The sequence below is a fragment of the Triturus cristatus genome, chromosome 4_1 (genome assembly GCF_964204655.1).
Source record: "Triturus cristatus chromosome 4_1, aTriCri1.1, whole genome shotgun sequence".
Taxonomy (NCBI): Eukaryota; Metazoa; Chordata; class Amphibia; order Caudata; family Salamandridae; genus Triturus; species Triturus cristatus.
Genome location: NC_140585.1, coordinates 637,090,743 through 637,110,755, shown reverse-complemented (window position 1 = coordinate 637,110,755; position 20,013 = coordinate 637,090,743).

The following is a 20,013-nucleotide window of genomic DNA, read 5'->3' as shown; positions in this document are numbered from 1 at the left end:
GGGCAGTGATTCAGATTTGAGCACATGTGGAACTTAATCACCTCCTATACTGCCTACTTGATGACATATCAGAGTTCTGGGCCATGACAATACTGATTCCACCTTGGACGCTTTTTATATCCCTGGAGGAAGAACAAAAACAGTCCTAATACCCCTACACCTCTTATCTGCCTACGACACATTAGGCCACCACACACTAATTTTAGGGCCGAAATTTTAGACTGGTTCCAGAAATTTGGCTATTCATTTGGGAGGGGGGTTATCCTTACCCACCTAAAACAGCACTATCTGGCAAGGTCAAAAAACAGTTTAATGAGAAGGTCTGTTTAACTCCAGGTAGCTGGGGCTCAAGTAACAGGTAATGCTTCAGAGGAATCTGTCTCAGTTCAAATAGTACCAAACATCATTAATGTTAAGCACACAAGACTGACAATTCCAAAACGAATTTAGAATGATTAAGAAGAAATTGAACATAGCAAATTACATAAACATGGTTAAAACAAGATATTAAAGGAACCAGAGATATGCTTTTTAATTTTATTAAGGCAAAAAGCACAAAAAACAGCAAAGCACACATCGTAAATCAATGATGATGGCACTCCAGGACCGAGGACTGATTTCTGGTGAATATCAATGGAACAGGGATTATGTAAGTAAGCATAACTGGTCACACTGGGGAAAGTTTTTACTTTGTGACTTAGGTGTTTTCTAATTTCTAATTCCTTCAATCGGCTAAGGCAAGATGGGAAAGTCAGCTAGGGTATTTCAAATTCAGATAATTTGTCATTGAGATCCCACTGATGGCTTCAATTTTGACACCAAAGGAACAGAGTGGGGTAAATTCAGATTACATATCTGCCAGTGTTACTTCTCCACTGTGGATGGATTCTTCCCCTCGTCACGTTCCACAAGCTAGGTTTAGACTTGTCCACTTTATTTTTGGTTCACATTTACCTGCACTTGGGCAAGGCAGGAGGCTATTGCTGATGAGGACTACAGTGGGTCATGAACTACTTTTTAGTGGTCCCGCTGTATCCAAGAATGCAGAGTAAAAGAAAACTCAGAGAAGGAAAAGCTGGCACTCTGCAGCTTCTTAGGTCAGACAAATTACCAGATCTAATAATTCTGGACACTAGCAAAGTACCTCCTGGTCTCTCCTATAGACCTCTGGTCTCTAAGACAGGCCTCTAGGCACCTGGCCTCTCCCTCACCAGGACTCTCACAACAGGGTCCAGTGCCTTCCACTGTCAAGGACATGGCACTTTAAAGGTTTGTCATGTTTCCCTCTTTTTTGCCTGAGAAAAGGGTTAACCAGCACGTACGAATTCATTTGAAAGGCAACAGAGTCCTCCTAAATAGGGCAATACAAAAATCCATCTAATTATTGATGTATTGCCCTTTTAAATGTGGTGGGCAAATACAGTGCGTCAATAATTTTAACAGACCTTTGGGACTGGACAACTATATTTTAACATAATCTAATAGCATCAGACAGGGTTCAAAGCTGACAGTGGTATATTGTATATTTGCATGGCTCTCTTCTATCTCATCTATAATAACCTAAGGACAGCTAGATCCCTCACGTCTCCTTTATAGGCTTTCAAAAACCTTTCAGTATTATTGACAAGGGCCTTGTCTGGGTCAAATTGTCAAAGTGGGGTATTTCCAATAAAATATTAAACATAATTATTTCCCTCTACACCAACAACTGGGTACCTGTGAAACTGGACATAGAGGGCACTTTAACCAAGAAAGTATTTGTCAACAAAGACCTCAAGCAAGGCTATGTGCTAGATGCACTTTTATTTACTCTATTATTTCCTGACATTCAGGTGATAGCAAATCATACAGCATGTCCACATATGATCAACGGTCATTAGCTATGGATTCTGCAGTTTGCAGATGACACAGTCATGCTAGATTGCACAACTGTAGGGCTATAAAAGTCACTAAACAATCTTTATTGCTACTATCAGAATATTATTTAAGTATACTATGAAAAAACAAAAATTCTGACCTTCACCAAAAAAGTAAAATCACAAGAATCCGGAAGCTTGGATATCAACCGATCTCCAGAATATGATCCTACAAGTATTTAAGGGTGGAATTTAAATCACCAAGAAAATACAAAGCCCAAATGCAAGATTTGAAAAAGAGAGCGGTGGGCCTGAGGTTCTTATTAGCTAAAATAGCATGCCATCTGAGGGGACCAACTGTGAAACCATTACTAAATGAATTAAATGCAAATTGTTTCTTTAACCCATGGACTTGATGTCTTTTCACCAGAATTTAAAAATTGGCTCAACCAAGCACTCATGAGATTATATAACCTAATATTTAAGATGTCTAACTCTGTAAGTCCAGTCGACATTTCTCTTGAAATTAATCTCATTGAACAATATTTGAGTCAAAAGAGTGCATAATTAAAAATCTGGTTCAGTTTAAAAGAAGCGAACAACAGCACACATAAATACCACCTCTGCCACAAATTCAAGCAGGTGAAGGCCACCCTCTGGACAATAATCCTTATGCCCATTTTGACTGCTCCCCAGATGTCACCACCTTGGGATTACAACACAACCTATGAAACACTCAAGTTGATTCTTTGAAGGGGGTCCATCACAAAATCAAGAGATGTGGACCTGGTGACCGTCTGAACAAAGGAACATTGGCAACTAATAGGGCATACATACAGTAGGCCTATCTGCAAGCATACCTGAACCTCCCACTTTCATGGGAAACAAAATCCAGTTCTTAAGTATTTGCTGCAGTCCGTTTGATGTGGGTAAGATAAGACAAAGCTGTAAATCTAAGAGGCAATCCTGTATGCTGTTCTTACACTTGACATCAGGAGTCACTTGTCCATGTCCTCTGTGTTTGTACAGATTTTGAAACACATAGAACAATTGTAGCCATATCCACCATGAATAAAAACTCTATCTTCTAACACATGGCATCAGCTGAGCACACAAGGAAGAAGTACAAATTTGACATCTTCCATTCAATGAAGAATTCAGCAGTCTTGCTGCTGCTCTTCCCACCTAACACTCTTAACAAGTTGCAAAGCACTGAATGAATAAAATAATTTATTGTATTAATCATTTGATTACAATAAAACAGAAAAAGAATAAAATAAAGAAATAAAGTACAAGCATAAAATTAAAATGTTTTCATTGATTATACTTCCCTATAAAAAGAGAATGCATGTGTCATAATACCGTATATATACATATATATATATATATATATATATATATATATATATATATATATATATATATATATATTCACTTAAAAAACCATAGGTTTCACACACGTTATAGTTCGGAATTAGCATTTAAAAAACCTTGCAAATTCACTTAAAAAACCATAGGTTTCACACATGTTATAGTTAGCTGGACATTTCACTCGTAAAAAACCATTGAAATTCCCCCGTTATAGTTAGTTAAGATAACTATAGCTCGCGCAACCGCCACTCTATCACAAGGATGATGTCATCAGTGATGTCATGAGTGATGCCACTGACCATGTCATGAGTGATGCCACTGACCATGTCATGAGTGATGTAATATGTGACGTCATGAGCAGTGGATTGCGGGCGCGCGAGTTATAGGTATCTTAACTAACTATAACGGGGGAATTTCAATGGTTTTTTACGAGTGAAATGTCAAGCTAACTATAACATGTGTGAAACCTATGGTTTTTTAAGTGAATTTGCAAGGTTTTTTAAATGCTAACTCCTAACTATAACGTGTGTGAAACCTATGGTTTTTTAAGTGAAAAAAAAAACATATATATATATATATATATATATATATATATATTCACTGAAAAAACCATAGGTTTCAGGGGTGTTATAGTTAGCTGGACTTTTCACTTGTACAAAACCATTGAAATTCCCCCTTATAGTTAGTTCAGCTAACTATAACTCGCGCGCCCGCAATGCACTGCTGATGACGTCACATGTTACATCACTCATGACATGGTCAGTGACATCACTCATGACATCACTGATGGCATCTCAAATGACATCACTGATGACATCACTGATGACATCATACAGTGAATGTCTGTTTTTCTGAAAATTAAATATGTTTTATATATGTATATCTCAAGGTCGATGGAAGAATAAATGGGTATGTAAATGTCTAAATGGAGGATTTGTTTTTGAAAAATTGATTGTGTAACTGACTGATTAAGTGTATCATAGTGAATACATGGCTTAGTGAGTAATGTTTAAATATGTAAATATCTGTATCAGTCTCTCACTTTGTGTATAAGTGGCTGCATGGGTTGGTGAGTAGCTACATGGGTGTCTATATAGGTTATTAGTTGTTTTTTTGAGTATCAGTCTGAGTGTCTGCATGGTTCGGTGGGGGGGTATTACGTAGTGCATAGGTGCATGAATGAGTGACTCACTGTTTGTATGTGTTGAAGACAGCATGTGTGCAGGACTGTATGGGTGGATGAGTGTGTGTATGGGTGTGTTAGTGAGTGAATGACTGTCTCAATTGTGTCTTTATGAGTAACTACATATGTTTTAAACTAGTATATGTGACTATTGGTGTATATAAGTGAGTATATGTGAGAGTGAGAGATTGAAAGAGTTCCTGTATGAATAAGTATGTGTTTCTATAAGTGATTGTTTAAAAGACTAAGTATGTGTAAGTTTCCGTAGAAGTAAGTGTGGTGGTGTGTGTATAACTGTATATGCAAGTAAATGTATGTTTGATTCTTTATGAGTATGAGTGACTATATGTGTGAGTAACTCTATGGATGATTGGCATTGTGTAACAGGATGGATAGGTGTATGAGTACATATGATGAGTGAGTACATGTATGAGTGACTGTATAGGACTGTTGGTGAATGAGTGGATGTGTATGTGGATCTTAGAATTACTGAAGAGGTTGTTGTAACTGGTATTGGTATGTCCATTGTTTTGAAAATTTCAGTCTCTATTTTGAATGTGTGTATCAAAGGTTATATTAGGGTGAGAGGAGGTCTGCCACTCTATCACAAGGATGATGTCATCAGTGATGTCATCAGTGATGTCATTTGAGATGTCATCAGTGATGTCATGAGTGATGTCACTGACCATGTCATGAGTGATGTAATATGTGACGTCATCAGCAGTGCATTGCGGGCGCGCGAGTTATAGTTAGCTGAACTAACTATAACGGGGGAATTTCAATGGTTTTGTACAAGTGAAAAGTTCAGCTAACTATAACACCCCTGAAACCTATGGTTTTTTCAGTGAATTTCTGAGGTTTTTTAAATGCTAATTCCTAACTATAACGTGCATGAAACCTATGGTTTTTTCTGTGAATTTCAAAGGTTTTTTAAATGCTAATTTCTAACTATGCCTACAGAGATAGGACATGTGAAGAAAGAAGATAAAATGCACAGAAAGAAAAAAAAGAAGTGCAGAAAGAAGCAAGAGAACTCCTCAAAGACGAAGAAAAGTGCAGGAAGAAGGATAACGTGCAGAAAGAACAAAAAGAAGAGCAGAAAGAATCCTTGTTGCAAAATCATCCTGTACCCTCAACTTTTTCAGACGGATACTGGTGGTAACTGAGTCTGACTAACCAGTCCTAGAGCCAGTGCTATGTTAAAAGACAATTAGAATACAGTGAAAACACCTACATACACTAGGGAACATTATGCGTTGGGGTCCCCCTGTGATTAGCATGACCTCCTCTGTAAGCCCCTAGTATATAATAGGGCAGGGGGATTAAAACTACCTCTTAAAACAGGCCACAGGGCGTTTTTGCACACGTTAACTCAGGCCCCGTCCCCTCCCTTCACCACTGTGTAAACACGCCCTGTGTCCGTTTTTAGTTGGGAGATTAAGTTCATTTGAATCCTGAGGGTCCCTAGGGTCCAACTAGCCCACTAGGTACCTCCAGTAAGTGCCACAGAGCTGCGTTGCAGAGAGGTGTAAAAAGTGGCACAGCCTGGACCACCTCTCTGCAATGCAGCTCAGTGGCGCTTACTGGAAGCACTTGGTGGGCTAGTTAGCGCCCAGGGGCCCTCAGTATTGAAGGGAAATTATATTCCAAATTTAAAACGTGCCATAGTGCGTGTTTGCACACGTCACCTCAGGCCCCGTCCCCTCCCTTCACCACTGTGTAAACGCGCCATGTGGCTGTTCTAAGTTGAGAGATTAAGTCCCCTTGAATCCTAAGGGTCCCTAGGGTCAAACTAGACCACTAGGTACCTCCAGTAAGCGCCACAAAGCTGCGTTGCAGAGAGGTGTAAAAAGGGGCTTGGCCTCAGAACACCTGTCTGCAGCGCAGCTCCCTGGCGCATACTGGAGATGCCTGTTGGGCTAATTGGCCCTCAGGGACCCTCAGTATTGAAGAGGAATTAATTCCCCAACTTACAACTCGCCAGGGGGCGCGTTTGCAGAGTGCTGCAAGGAGGGGGCGTGGCCTCCGGCACGATGCCAGTCTTTTATTTATTTTAATTTTTTAAGAAGGGGGGCTGTGTGGTTCCTCTTCTTATTCTAATTTATTGGCCCTGATGACCCCATCCCCCAGGGCCTGTCTCCTAATTATATTTTTTTGACCCCAATCCCCAGGGCCGGCCACTGTTTTTTATTATTTTTAAAAAATATATATTTATAGACACACCTAGGACATGCTGGACAAACCGTACGTACCTATCACCATGACGATTTGAGTGATATTCATTAAAAGGTGACTATGCATACAATGAATCCACGTGGAATGTATTTACACCACTAGTGAAGCTCTGACATGTCTGATGCCCTACCGTGCCTAATCCCGGTAGACACCCTTGTTGTTTATTTATACAAACATGGGTAGCTATTGACGGGCACATTTAATACACATGCACACCAAGCCATTCAAAGGGGATTCGACAAAAATTCGACCAAAACTATGTAAGAAACCCCCCTCACGGTTAATAAAACACACATCCACTGCCGGATGTGTAATAATTTTTATTTTACTCTCTGGAAAGGGGACGAACATCACTTGAGAGTCACAGCGCGCTCCTGGCAGAGCCCAATGCTGTGTTACACCCACCATTGCCTGCCGAGTGCCACACACCTCTGTGTTGTATTCCACCAGCTAGTGCATATGCTATGAGACTCTTCGCACGGGTTATATTGCCCCATCTAACATGCCTTCCTCGATGCCTATGTTATAACGCACAGTGCTATACCATACATATTACAATCTGGGATCCATATCTTTGTCACAGTGCATATGCAACGTTACACTCCCCAGCACATATTTTATATTACAACTTTAGAGACTAGTTAGGTTACACAACACTGCCCTGTGCATATTACACTCCAAGGCGCACATCGCATAGCACGCGCTAGTGCCTGTGCTATCTTGCGCTCTCCAATGAATCTGTCATTGCGCACAATGTATTGTATATTATATTTCACGCCCGGTTCATCTTATATCACACTTTTTGGTGCATAGTTTATACCATACACTATATCTAGTTTTCATTTTCAATCGTGCTCTCAGGACTATGTTCTATATAACACTGTGTTCACCTACCCTTTTCACGGGCATTACATTTTGCGATAGGGGGTGGAGGGTCAGGGGGTGTTTCTGTCAAGTGAGCCCGAGTCACAGTCACAAACGTCCTCTTCTTCCTGAATAAAAGTGAGATTATGCTGCATACTTGTTCATATTTTAAGTAGTTCGCACAGACACGTTTTAAAAACAATAAAGTTCCTAATATCCACCTTCTCTGAACAGTTAGCTTGCTGCCCCATCCCCCTCCTCCCTATCCTCTGTTGTGTGAATCCATGGACTAGCCTCCTCCCTCCTGCCATGCATGGTCTGATGTTGTGCCACTGCCCTCAATTTAGTATGATGTACCAGTCCCCTCCTCCTGCCCTCCATTGCCCAATTCTATGCCCCATCATTGACCTCCTGCTTAAACTCTGTGCTTAGCTTGCTGCCTCTATTCTCCTTCCCCCTGCCCTCCGATGTCTTTGTGCATGCCCCTGCTCCATCCTTTTTGCCCACTATGTTCCATGGACCTGCCACTCCTATCTACTCTGAGTGTTCTGTTGAGCTGCCACTCCCCTCCCACCTGCCTAGCATTGTCAGATGACTGTAACCTGTCCCTGCCACCTCCACCCTGCCTGTCCACATGCCATGCCCCTATCCTCTTCCTCCTGTCCTACATGGTCCATTGTACTGCCACACCCTTCTGCCCTCCCTGGTCTGTTGTGCTGCAACTGCTCCTCCTACCTGCCCCGTGCGGTCTGTTGTGAGGCCCCTTCCCCTGAACTTTCTTGTCTGTACACAGGTCCTGACCCTCCCTTCTATCCTCCATCGTCCTTTGTGCATTCCCCTGCACCCTCCTTCTTGCCCATCATAGCCATTGTGCTGCCACTAACCCTCCCACTTGCCATGCATGGTCTTCTGTGCTGCCATGGCCCCTCCCAACTTCCCTGTGTGGTCAGTTAGCTGCCCCTGACCCCCTCCCACCTTCCCTCCATGGTCTGTGTGTATGCCATCACAGTCTCACTGTTGCTCTTCATGGTGTGTCTTGCTTCTAGTGCCCATCCTGCCTGACCTCCATGGCTATCTTGCTGCTCCTGCCCTGCCCACTTACCCCCAGCCCTCTGTTTACATGTGCAGACCCCTACTCCCTCCCTCCTGGCTTGTCTGTTCCATTGTAATGCCCCTGATCCGTCCCTCCTGCCCTTTATGGTCTGTTATGCTGCAGCTTTCTCTCCTGTCTGTCCATTATGGTCAGCTAGCTACCATTGCCTCTTGCCCCTCTGTTCTCTGTTGTCCATGTGCATGGTCCTGTCCCCTCCCTCTTGCTTTCTATGGATTGTTGTGCTGCACTCCCGTCCCGCATGCCCTGTGTGGTGTATTGTGCTGCTGCAAACCCTGATGCCTGCCCTGCAGGGTCAGTTTTGTGCACCTCTCCATGTCCCTCCTGTCCTCTGTTATCCAAGTCCATGTCCCTACCCCATTTCCTTCCATGATCCAATGTACCATACTTGCGAACATTTTGAACTTGGTAAAAGGGAGATTTTGAAAAAAAACTGGGGTATTGATTTTCCCCTTTGAGTTACATTGAAAACGAGGAGATTGTAGACAGGAGACAGATCAAATAAAGCCCATTTGAGCTTAAAAACATTGGACGTTTCCTGGCTGAATCGGGTTTGTTGGCATGTATGGTTGTACTACCATTTCCTCTTCCTTCTGCCCACAATGGTCTATTACATTGCCACAGCCTCTCTTGCAAGTCCTGTATTGTTGGTTTGTTGCCCCTGCCCCCCTTTCCACTGCCCTCCATAGTCTGTTGTGCTGCCACAGCCCTTCCTGCCTGCTCAGTGAGGTTAAATTGTTGCCTTTGCACCCTCCTACCTGCCTTCAATTTTCAGAGTCCGTGCCCCTGGCCTCTGCCTCTCAACAGTATCTTAATGAACAACTAGATTGCTAACATTCTATATTTATTACAAAAGTGTGGAACGCCTGACGTCATCTTGATGTAATCAAAACTGTAATACCTAGAGCATTTCCTTTAGAAATTACATATATGAGAGGGTCTTATTGGCATCAAAATTATGGTTAGTGCTCTAAAAGACTAAAATAAGGACATATTTTCTGAGTTTTCAAATAGCGACAAAGCACTTTTAAATTATTTGTTATCTTTATGTTTTTTTATCCAGTTGACCACTTGATTAAATGTTGCCCTTAGGGGAGAGGATGTGGTGTTACTTTCAGAACTGCAGACTTTGCAACTGGGGAACCAGGTTGGAGTTTCTGCTTCAGCTCGACATTCTGTGATTCTGGTCAAATCACTTAGTCTCCCCATGTCTACAACCAAAATGAATTTGTTCTTGTGTGATGGAACCAATGCTCATGTAAAGCACTCCAATACCTGACAAGTCTGCACTATATAACACTGCAAAAACACAAAATAATAAGTGTTTTGCACACTTCTGTCATTGGGCTATATTTGGGCTACATCTGGGTGATTTTGGGCTACATTTGGGCTCTTTTGTCTCCGGTGGCCATCTTGGGAGATTTATTTGTTATGAAGTTTCCTAATTTCCTCATGTACTGCAGTCTCCTCAGTAGGAAATGCTTTCAGATTTTTACTTTGATTCCATCCTGAAGGTATTCAGATATGTCACACATTTGCCATAAATTCTGAAAGTTAGCATTCTAGTTGCTCATTAGATCAATGTAGTAAAACTACTGTTCACCATGGAAGTCTGCTCCTGGTATTAAAAGTGCATGTTTCAGTCTGCATGTCAGAATTTTTTAATGAAATAGAAGAGGATTTGAGAAGTCACTCAAAATGTGCCCTCATTTTCTTTCTTCAGCATTAATCATAATTTCTATGGCAAAATGAACCCCCTCATTGTGTTCCTTTTTAAATTAAATGTTTTAAGTGTTACCAGTTTATTCCAATCAAGATGGCTTCAGGTGTGCCATATTTTTGTCATAATGAAGACAGTAAGCGCTCTAGTTGTTTTTAAGAACACTCTGGGACATTCTGTCATTGGGCTATACTTGGGCTACATCTGGGTGATATTTGGGCTACATTTGGGCTCTTTTGTCTCTGGTGGCCATCTTGGGAGACTTATTTGTTATGAAGTTTCCTAATTTCCTCATTTACTGCAGTCTCCTCAGTAGGAAATACTTTCAGTTTTTTACTTTGATTCCATCAAGAAGGCATTCAGATGTGTCACACATTTGCCATAAATTCAGAATGTTAGCACTCTTTTTGCTCATTATATCACTGTAGTAAAGCTACTGCTCACCAGGGAAAACTGCTGGTGGTATTGAAAGTGCATGTTTCAGTCTGCATGTCAGAATTTTTTAATGAAATAAAAGAGGAATTCAGAAGTCAAAATGTGCCCTTGTTTTTCTTTCTGCAGCACTAATCATACTTGTTATGGAAAAATGAACCTCCTCATTTTGTTCCTTTTTAAATTAAATGTTTTAAGAGTTACCACTTTAATCCAAGCAAGATGGCTTCAGGTGTGCCATACGTTTGTCATAAGTAGGACTGTTAGCGCTCTAGTTATTCTTTGGAACACTCTGGGAAGCTGCATTAGAACACAAAGGAATCAACTGACAGTCTCTGCCCTTGTTGGATGTACATGTTTACTGAGAATGTCAGACTTCATTCTCACATGACTGAGAAAGATAATGTGAATTTACAGAAAATAAGCTCTCAGTTTAGCTTATAGATCACCTTCCAAACCTCTGTGGGAAAAGCATGAGAAAATATTTTACCCTCAATCATGATATCCCAGCAGAAGGCTTTTTCACATGGTGAAATCACCTTAGAACATACCACAATTCCTAAAATGAGTATGGTACCATCAACAAATGATTTATAATGTAACTAAAGTCTTAAAACCTTCTATTAACTGCAATGCTTTTTAATGAGGTGCTATCATGTATATTGGTCCCAAGATGGCTGCCAACACTTCTTGGATGAAGTGCTGACAGCCAATCAGATCTCAGGATGAGATGTGTGGTTAGGCTCCGCCCACATATATATATGATTTTACTTTTGATTTTCTCAGGAACTACCAAACAGATTGACACCAGACCTGCAAAAGGCACTTCCCTGAGCTGAGGACTACCTCTCTGCCAAATTTTAAGTAATTCTGTTCAGCCGTTCGGGCTGTACCTTGGACTAAAGGTCCCTATGGAAAATTGCCTGGGGAAAACGCGTTTTGGGACCCCCCTTTTTCTCAGCCCCTGCTTGATGAATCCCCCCGAGACTTTCAGGGTAGTAGCGGAGCGGAGCGCCCCACCTATTTTGAAAATTTCGCGAGGATTCGTCAACCGGCGCTAAAGTTATTCCAAATAGAATGTTGCAGATTTCCTATGGAAACACGGTCCTAACTATAACTATCTAATATATATATATATATATATATATATATAGATATATATATATATATGTTCCATCTGTTTGTACTTGATAATAATACACTCTCAGGCTCCAGAGACAATAATAGCATGGAAATAAACGTCCTAATTATTATTGTCTCTGGAGCCTGAGAGTGTATTATTATCAAGTACAGACAGATGGAAAATTACAGGACCGGGTGCTCTTCCGGTGTATACACCACCCTCCACGGGTCTGTGGTCTCGTAAGGAGCGATCTTGGCTGCATATATATATATATATATATATATATATATATATATATATATATATATCAAAAACGCAGGGTTGCCCAAAGAGGATGTCACACACCTCAGGATTCCGCACAAAACATCGCAGGCGGCTTCATAGGAGAGAATGCAACACGCGATTCAAGGCCATACGCGTTTCGGGCTTCCTCGAGCCCTTGATCACTGGCAGGTAATGAGGCAAGAAGCGGTACTTGAAGAACATTGCTTTATTGAGTATAGAGTCCCGCCCCAGTGGGCGTTACCTGGGGCATCATGGTCCTGGTAGTCCGTTATACTGTCCCCAAAAGACTCGATGGTTCTCTTAACCAAGTGGCAAACTCGCTTTTGTCTCTGTAAAGCTCATCAAAGTGAAGGGCATGCCAACACCCCTCTCATGTTACCAAATCTTTCCTGCGACGAAGGCACCTTTGGTCTACACGAGCGTTTCAATCAAAAGCGCCCAGGAACGCATGAACAGCGTCGGGACATCCTCGCGGCCGGACGAGCCGCTTTAACATCAAAAACGCAGGGTTGCCCAAAGAGGATGTCACACACCTCAGGATTCCGCACAAAACATCGCAGGCGGCTTCATAGGAGAGAATGCAACACGCGATTCAAGGCCATACGCGTTTCGGGCTTCCTCGAGCCCTTGATCACTGGCAGGTAATGAGGCAAGAAGCGGTACTTTAAGAACATTGCTTTATTGAGTATAGAGTCCCGCCCCAGTGGGCGTTACCTGGGGCATCATGGTCCTGGTAGTCCGTTATACTGTCCCCAAAAGACTCGATGGTTCTCTTAACCAAGTGGCAAACTCGCTTTTGTCTCTGTAAAGCTCATCAAAGTGAAGGGCATGCCAACACCCCTCTCATGTTACCAAATCTTTCCTGTGACGAAGGCACCTTTGGTCCACACGAGCGTTTCAATCAAAAGCGCCCAGGAACGCATGAACAGCGTCGGGACATCCTCGCGGCCGGACGAGCCGCTTTGATTGAAACGCTCGTGTGGACCAAAGGTGCCTTCGTCGCAGGAAAGATTTGGTAACATGAGAGGGGTGTTGGCATGCCCTTCACTTTGATGAGCTTTACAGAGACAAAAGCGAGTTTGCCACTTGGTTAAGAGAACCATCGAGTCTTTTGGGAACAGTATAACGGACTACCAGGACCATGATGCCCCAGGTAACGCCCACTGGGGCGGGACTCTATACTCTATAAAGCAATGTTCTTCAAGTACCGCTTCTTGCCTCATTACCTGCCAGTGATCAAGGGCTCGAGGAAGCCCGAAACGCGTATGGCCTTGAATCGCGTGTTGCATTCTCTCCTATGAAGCCGCCTGCGATGTTTTGTGCGGAATCCTGAGGTGTGTGACATCCTCTTTGGGCAACCCTGCGTTTTTGATGTTAAAGCGGCTCGTCCGGCCGCGAGGATGTCCCGACACTGTTCATGCGTTCCTGGGCGCTTTTGATTGAAATGCTCGTGTGGACCAAAGGTGCCTTCGTCGCAGGAAAGATTTGGTAACATGAGAGGGGTGTTGGCATGCCCTTCACTTTGATGAGCTTTACAGAGACAAAAGCGAGTTTGCCACTTGGTTAAGAGAACCATCGAGTCTTTTGGGGACAGTATAACGGACTACCAGGACCATGATGCCCCAGGTAACGCCCACTGGGGCGGGACTCTATACTCTATAAAGCAATGTTCTTCAAGTACCGCTTCTTGCCTCATTACCTGCCAGTGATCAAGGGCTCGAGGAAGCCCGAAACGCGTATGGCCTTGAATCGCGTGTTGCATTCTCTCCTATGAAGCCGCCTGCGATGTTTTGTGCGGAATCCTGAGGTGTGTGACATCCTCTTTGGGCAACCCTGCGTTTTTGATGTTAAAGCAGCTCGTCCGGCCGCGAGGATGTCCCGACGCTGTTCATGCGTTCCTGGGCGCTTTTGATTGAAACGCTCGTGTGGGCCAAAGGTGCCTTCGTCGCAGGAAAGATTTGGTAACATGAGAGGGGTGTTGGCATGCCCTTCACTTTGATGAGCTTTACAGAGACAAAAGCGAGTTTGCCACTTGGTTAAGAGAACCATCGAGTCTTTTGGGGACAGTATAACGGACTACCAGGACCATGATGCCCCAGGTAATGCCCACTGGGGCGGGACTCTATACTCTATAAAGCAATGTTCTTCAAGTACCGCTTCTTGCCTCATTACCTGCCAGTGATCAAGGGCTCGAGGAAGCCCGAAACGCGTATGGCCTTGAATCGCGTGTTGCATTCTCTCCTATGAAGCCGCCTGCGATGTTTTGTGCGGAATCCTGAGGTGTGTGACATCCTCTTTGGGCAACCCTGCGTTTTTGATGTTAAAGCGGCTCGTCCGGCCGCGAGGATGTCCCGACGCTGTTCATGCATTCCTGGGCGCTTTTGATTGAAACGCTCGTGTGGACCAAAGGTGCCTTCGTCGCAGGAAAGATTTGGTAACATGAGAGGGGTGTTGGCATGCCCTTCACTTTGATGAGCTTTACAGAGACAAAAGCGAGTTTGCCACTTGGTTAAGAGAACCATCGAGTCTTTTGGGGACAGTATAACGGACTACCAGGACCATGATGCCCCAGGTAACGCCCACTGGGGCGGGACTCTATACTCTATAAAGCAATGTTCTTCAAGTACCGCTTCTTGCCTCATTACCTGCCAGTGATCAAGGGCTCGAGGAAGCCCGAAACACGTATGGCCTTGAATCGCGTGTTGCATTCTCTCCTATGAAGCCGCCTGCGATGTTTTGTGCGGAATCCTGAGGTGTGTGACATCCTCTTTGGGCAACCCTGCGTTTTTGATAGATATATATATATATATATATATATATATATATATATATATATATATATTCACTGAAAAAGCCATAGGTTTCAGGGGTGTTATAGTTAGCTGGACTTTTCACTTGTACAAAACCATTGAAATTCCCCCGTTATAGTTAGTTCAGCTAACTATAACTCGCGCGCCCGCAATGCACTGCTGATGACGTCACATATTACATCACTCATGACATGGTCAGCGACATCACTCATGACATCACTGATGACATCTCAAATGACATCACTGATGTCATCACTGATGACATCATCCAGTGAATGTGTGTTATTCTGAAAATTAAATATGTTTTATATATGTATATCTCAAGGTCGATGGAAGAATAAATGGGTATATAAGTGTCTAAATGGATGATTTGTTTTTGAAAAATTGATTGTGTAACTGACTGATTAAGTGTATCATAGTGAATACATGGCTTAGTGAGTAATGTTTAAATATGTAAATATCTGTATCAGTCTCTCACTTTGTGTATAAGTGGCTGCATGGGTTGGTGAGTAGCTACATGGGTGTCTATATAGGTTATTAGTTGGTTTTTTGCGTATCAGTCTGAGTGTCTGCATGGTTCGGTGGGGGTATTATGTAGTGCATAGGTGCATGAATGAGTGACTCACTGTTTGTATGTGTTGAACACAGTATGTGTGCAGGACTGTATGGGTGGATGAGTGTGTGTATGGGTGTGTTAGTGAGTGAATGACTGTCTCAATAGTGTCTTTATAAGTAACTACATATGTTTTAAACTAGTATATGTGACTATTGGTGTATATATGTGAGTATATGTGAGAGTGAGAGATTGAAAGAGTTCCTGTATGAATAAGTATGTGTTTCTATAAGTGATTGTTTAAAAGACTAAGTATGTGTAAGTTTCCGTAGAAGTAAGTGTGGTGGTGTGTGTATAACTGTATATGCAAGTAAATGTATGTTTGATTCTTTATTAGCATGAGTGACTATGTGTGTGAGTTACTCTATGGATGAGTGGCATTGTGTAACAGGATGTATAGGTGTACGAGTACATATGATGAGTGAGTACATGTATGAGTGACTGTATTGGACTGTTGGTGAATGAGTGGATGTGTATGTGGATCTTAGAATTATTGAAGAGGTTATTGTAACTGGTATTGGTATGTCCATTGTTTTGAAAATTTTAGTCTCTATTTTTGAATGTGTGTATCAAAGGTTATATTAGGGTGAGAGGAGGTCTGCCACTCTATCACAAGGATGATGTCATCAGTGATGTCATCAGTGATGTCATTTGAGATGTCATCAGTGATGTCATGAGTGATGTCGCTGACCATGTCATGAGTGATGTAATATGTGACGTCATCAGCAGTGCATTGCGGGCGCGCGAGTTATAGTTAGCTGAACTAACTATAACGGGGGAATTTCAATGGTTTTGTACAAGTGAAAAGTCCAGCTAACTATAACACCCCTGAAACCTATGGCTTTTTCAGTGAATTTCTGAGGTTTTTTAAATGCTAATTCCTAACTATATCGTGCCTGAAACCTATGGTTTTTTCTGTTAATTTCAAAGGTTTTTTAAATGCTAATTTCTAACTATGCCTACAGAGATAGGACATGTGAAGAAAGAAGAAAAAATGCACAGAAAGAAACAAAAGAAGTGCAGAAAGAAGCAACAGAAGTCCTCAAATACGAAGATAAGTGCAGGAAGAAGGATAACGTGCAGAAAGAACAAAAAGAAGAGCAGAAAGAAGCCTTGTTGCAAAATCATCCTGTACCCTCAACTTTTTCAGACGGATACTGGTGGTAACTGAGTCTGACTAACCAGTCCTAGAGCCAGTGCTATGTTAAAAGACACTTAGAATACAGTGAAAACACCTACATACACTAGGGAATATTATGCGTTGGGGTCCCCCTCTGATTAGCCTTACCTCCTCTATAAGCCCCTAGTATATATTAGGGCATGGGGATTAAAACTACCTCTTAAAACAGGCCACAGGGCGTTTTTGCACACGTTAACTCAGGCCCCGTCCCCTCCTTTCACCATTGTGTAAACACGCCCTGTGTCCGTTTTTAGTTGGGAGATTAAGTTCATTTGAGTCCTGAGGGTCCCTAGGGTCCAACTAGCCCACTAGGTACCTCCAGTAAGTGCCACAGAGCTGCGTTGCAGAGAGGTGTAAAAAGTGGCACGGCCTGGACCACCTCTCTGCAATGCAGCTCAGTGGCGCTTACTGGAAGCACTTGGTGGGCTAGTTAGCCCCCAAGGGCCCTCAGTATTGAAGGGAAATTATATCCCCAATTTAAAACGTGCTATGGTGCGTGTTTGCACACGTCACCTCAGGCCCCGTCCCCTCCCTTCACCACTGTGTAAACGCGCCCTGTGGCTGTTCTAAGTTGAGAGATTAAGTCCCCTTGAATCCTAAGGGTCCCTAGGGTCACACTAGACCACTAGGTACCTCCAGTAAGCGCCACAGAGCTGCGTTGCAGAGAGGTGTAAAAAGGGGCTTGGCCTCAGAACACCTGTCTGCAGCGCAGCTCCCTGGCGCATACTGGAGATGCCTGTTGGGGGCGCGTTTGCAGAGTGCTGCATGGAGGGGGCATGGCCTCCGGCACGATGCCAGTCTTTTATTTATTTAATTTTTTTAAGAAGGGGGGCTGTGTGGTTCCCCTTCTTATTCTAATTTATTGGCCCTGATGACCCCATCCCCCAGGGCCTGTCTCCTAATTATATTTTTTTGACCCCAATCCCCAGGGCCGGCCACTGTTTTTTATTATTTTTAAAAAATATATATTTATAGACACACCTAGGACATGCTGGACAAACCGTACGTACCTATCACCATGACGATTTGCGTGATATTCATTAAAAGGCGACTATGCATGCAATTAATCCACGTGGAATGTATTTACACCACTAGTGAAGCTCTGACATGTCTGATGCTCTACCGTGCCTAATCCCGGTAGACACCCTTGTCGTTTATTTATACAAACATGGGTAGCTATTGACGGGCACATTTAATACACATGCACACCAAGCCATTCAAAGGGGATTCGACAAAAATTCGACCAAAACTATGCAAGAAACCCCCCTCACAGTTAATAAAACACACATCCACTGCCGGATGTGTAATACTTTTTATTTTACTGTCTGGAAAGGGGACGAACATCACTTGCGAGTCACAGCGCGCTCCTGACAGAGCCCAATGCTGTGTTACACCCACCATTGCCTGCCGAGTGCCACACACCTCTGCATTGTATTCCACTAGCTAGTGCATATGCTATGACACTCTCTAGCCCATGTGCACTGTAACACCACCCCGTGAAAATGTCATGCCACACTTGTCTTCGCACGGGTTATATTGCCCCATCTAACGTGCCTTCCTCGATGCCTATGTTATAACGCACAGTGCTATGCCATACATATTACAATTTGGGATCCATATCTTTGTCACAGTGCATATGCAACGTTACACTCCCCAGCACATATTTTATATTACAACTTCAGAGACTAGTTAGGTTACACAACACTGCCCTGTGCATATTACACTCTAAGGCGCATATCGCATAGCACGCGCTAGTGCCTGTGCTATCTCGCGCTCTCCAATGAATCTGTCATTGCGCACAATGTATTGCATATTATATTTCACGCCTGGTTCATCTTATATCACACTTTTTGGTGCATAGTTTATACCATACACTATATCTAGTTTTCATTTTCAATCGTGCTCTCAGGACTATGTTCTATATAACACTGTGTTCACCTACCCTTTTCACGGGCATTACATTTTGCGATAGGGGGTGGAGGGTCAGGGGGTGTTTTTGCCAAGTGAGCCCGGAGTCACAGTCACTAACGTCTTCTTCTTCCTGAATAAAAGTGAGATTATGCTGCATACTTGTTCATATTTTAAGTAGTTTGCACAGACAAAATGTTTTAAAAACAATAAAGTTTCTAATACCCGCCTTCTCTGAACAGTTAGCTTGCTGCCCCATCCCCCTCCTCCCTATCCTCTGTTGTGTGAATCCATGGACTAGCCTCCTCCCTCCTGCCGTGCATGGTCTGATGTGCTGCCACTGCCCTCAATTTAGTATGATGTACCAGTCCACTCCTCCTGCCCTCCATTGCCCAATTCTATGCCCCATCATTGACCTCCTGCTTAAACTCTGTGCTTAGCTTGCTGCTCCTATTCTCCTTCCCCCTGCCCTCCGATGTCTTTGTGCATGCCCCTGCTCCATCCTTTTTGCCCACCATGTCCCATGGACCTGCCACTCCTATCTACTCTGAGTGTTCTGTTGAGCTGCCACTCCCCTCCCACCTGCCTAGCATTGTCAGATGACTGTAACCTGTCCCTGCCACCTCCACCCTGCCTGTCCACATGCCATGCCTCTATCCTCTTCCTCCTGTCCTACATGGTCCATTGTACTGCCACACCCTTCTGCCCTCCCTGGTCTGTTGTGCTGCAACTGCTCCTCCTGCCTGCCCCGTGTGGTCTGTTGTGAGGCCCCTTCCCCTGAACTTTCTTGTCTGTGCACATGTCCTGACCCTCCCTTCTATCCTCCATCGTCCTTTGTGCATGCCCCTGCACCCTCCTTCTTGCCCATCATAGCCATTGTGCTGCCACTAACCCTCCCACTTGCCATGCATGGTCTTCTGTGCTGCCATGGCCCCTCCCACCTTCCCTGTGTGGTCAGTTAGCTGCCCCTGACCCTCTCCCACCTTCCCTCCATGGTCTGTGTGTATGCCATCACAGTCTCACTGTTGCTCTTCATGTTGTGTCTTGCTTCTAGTGCCCATCCTGCCTGACCTCCATGGCCATCTTGCTGCTCCTGCCCTGCCCCCTTGCCCCCAGCCCTCTGTTTACATGTGCAGACCCCTGCTCCCTCCCTCCTGGCTTGTCTGTTCCATTGTAATGCCCCTGATCCGTCCCTCCTGCCCTTTATGGTCTGTTATGCTGCAGCCTTCTCTCCTGTCTGTCCATTATGGTCAGCTAGCTACCATTGCCTCTTGCCCCTCTGTTCTCTGTTGTCCATGTGCATGGTCCTGTCCCCTCCCTCT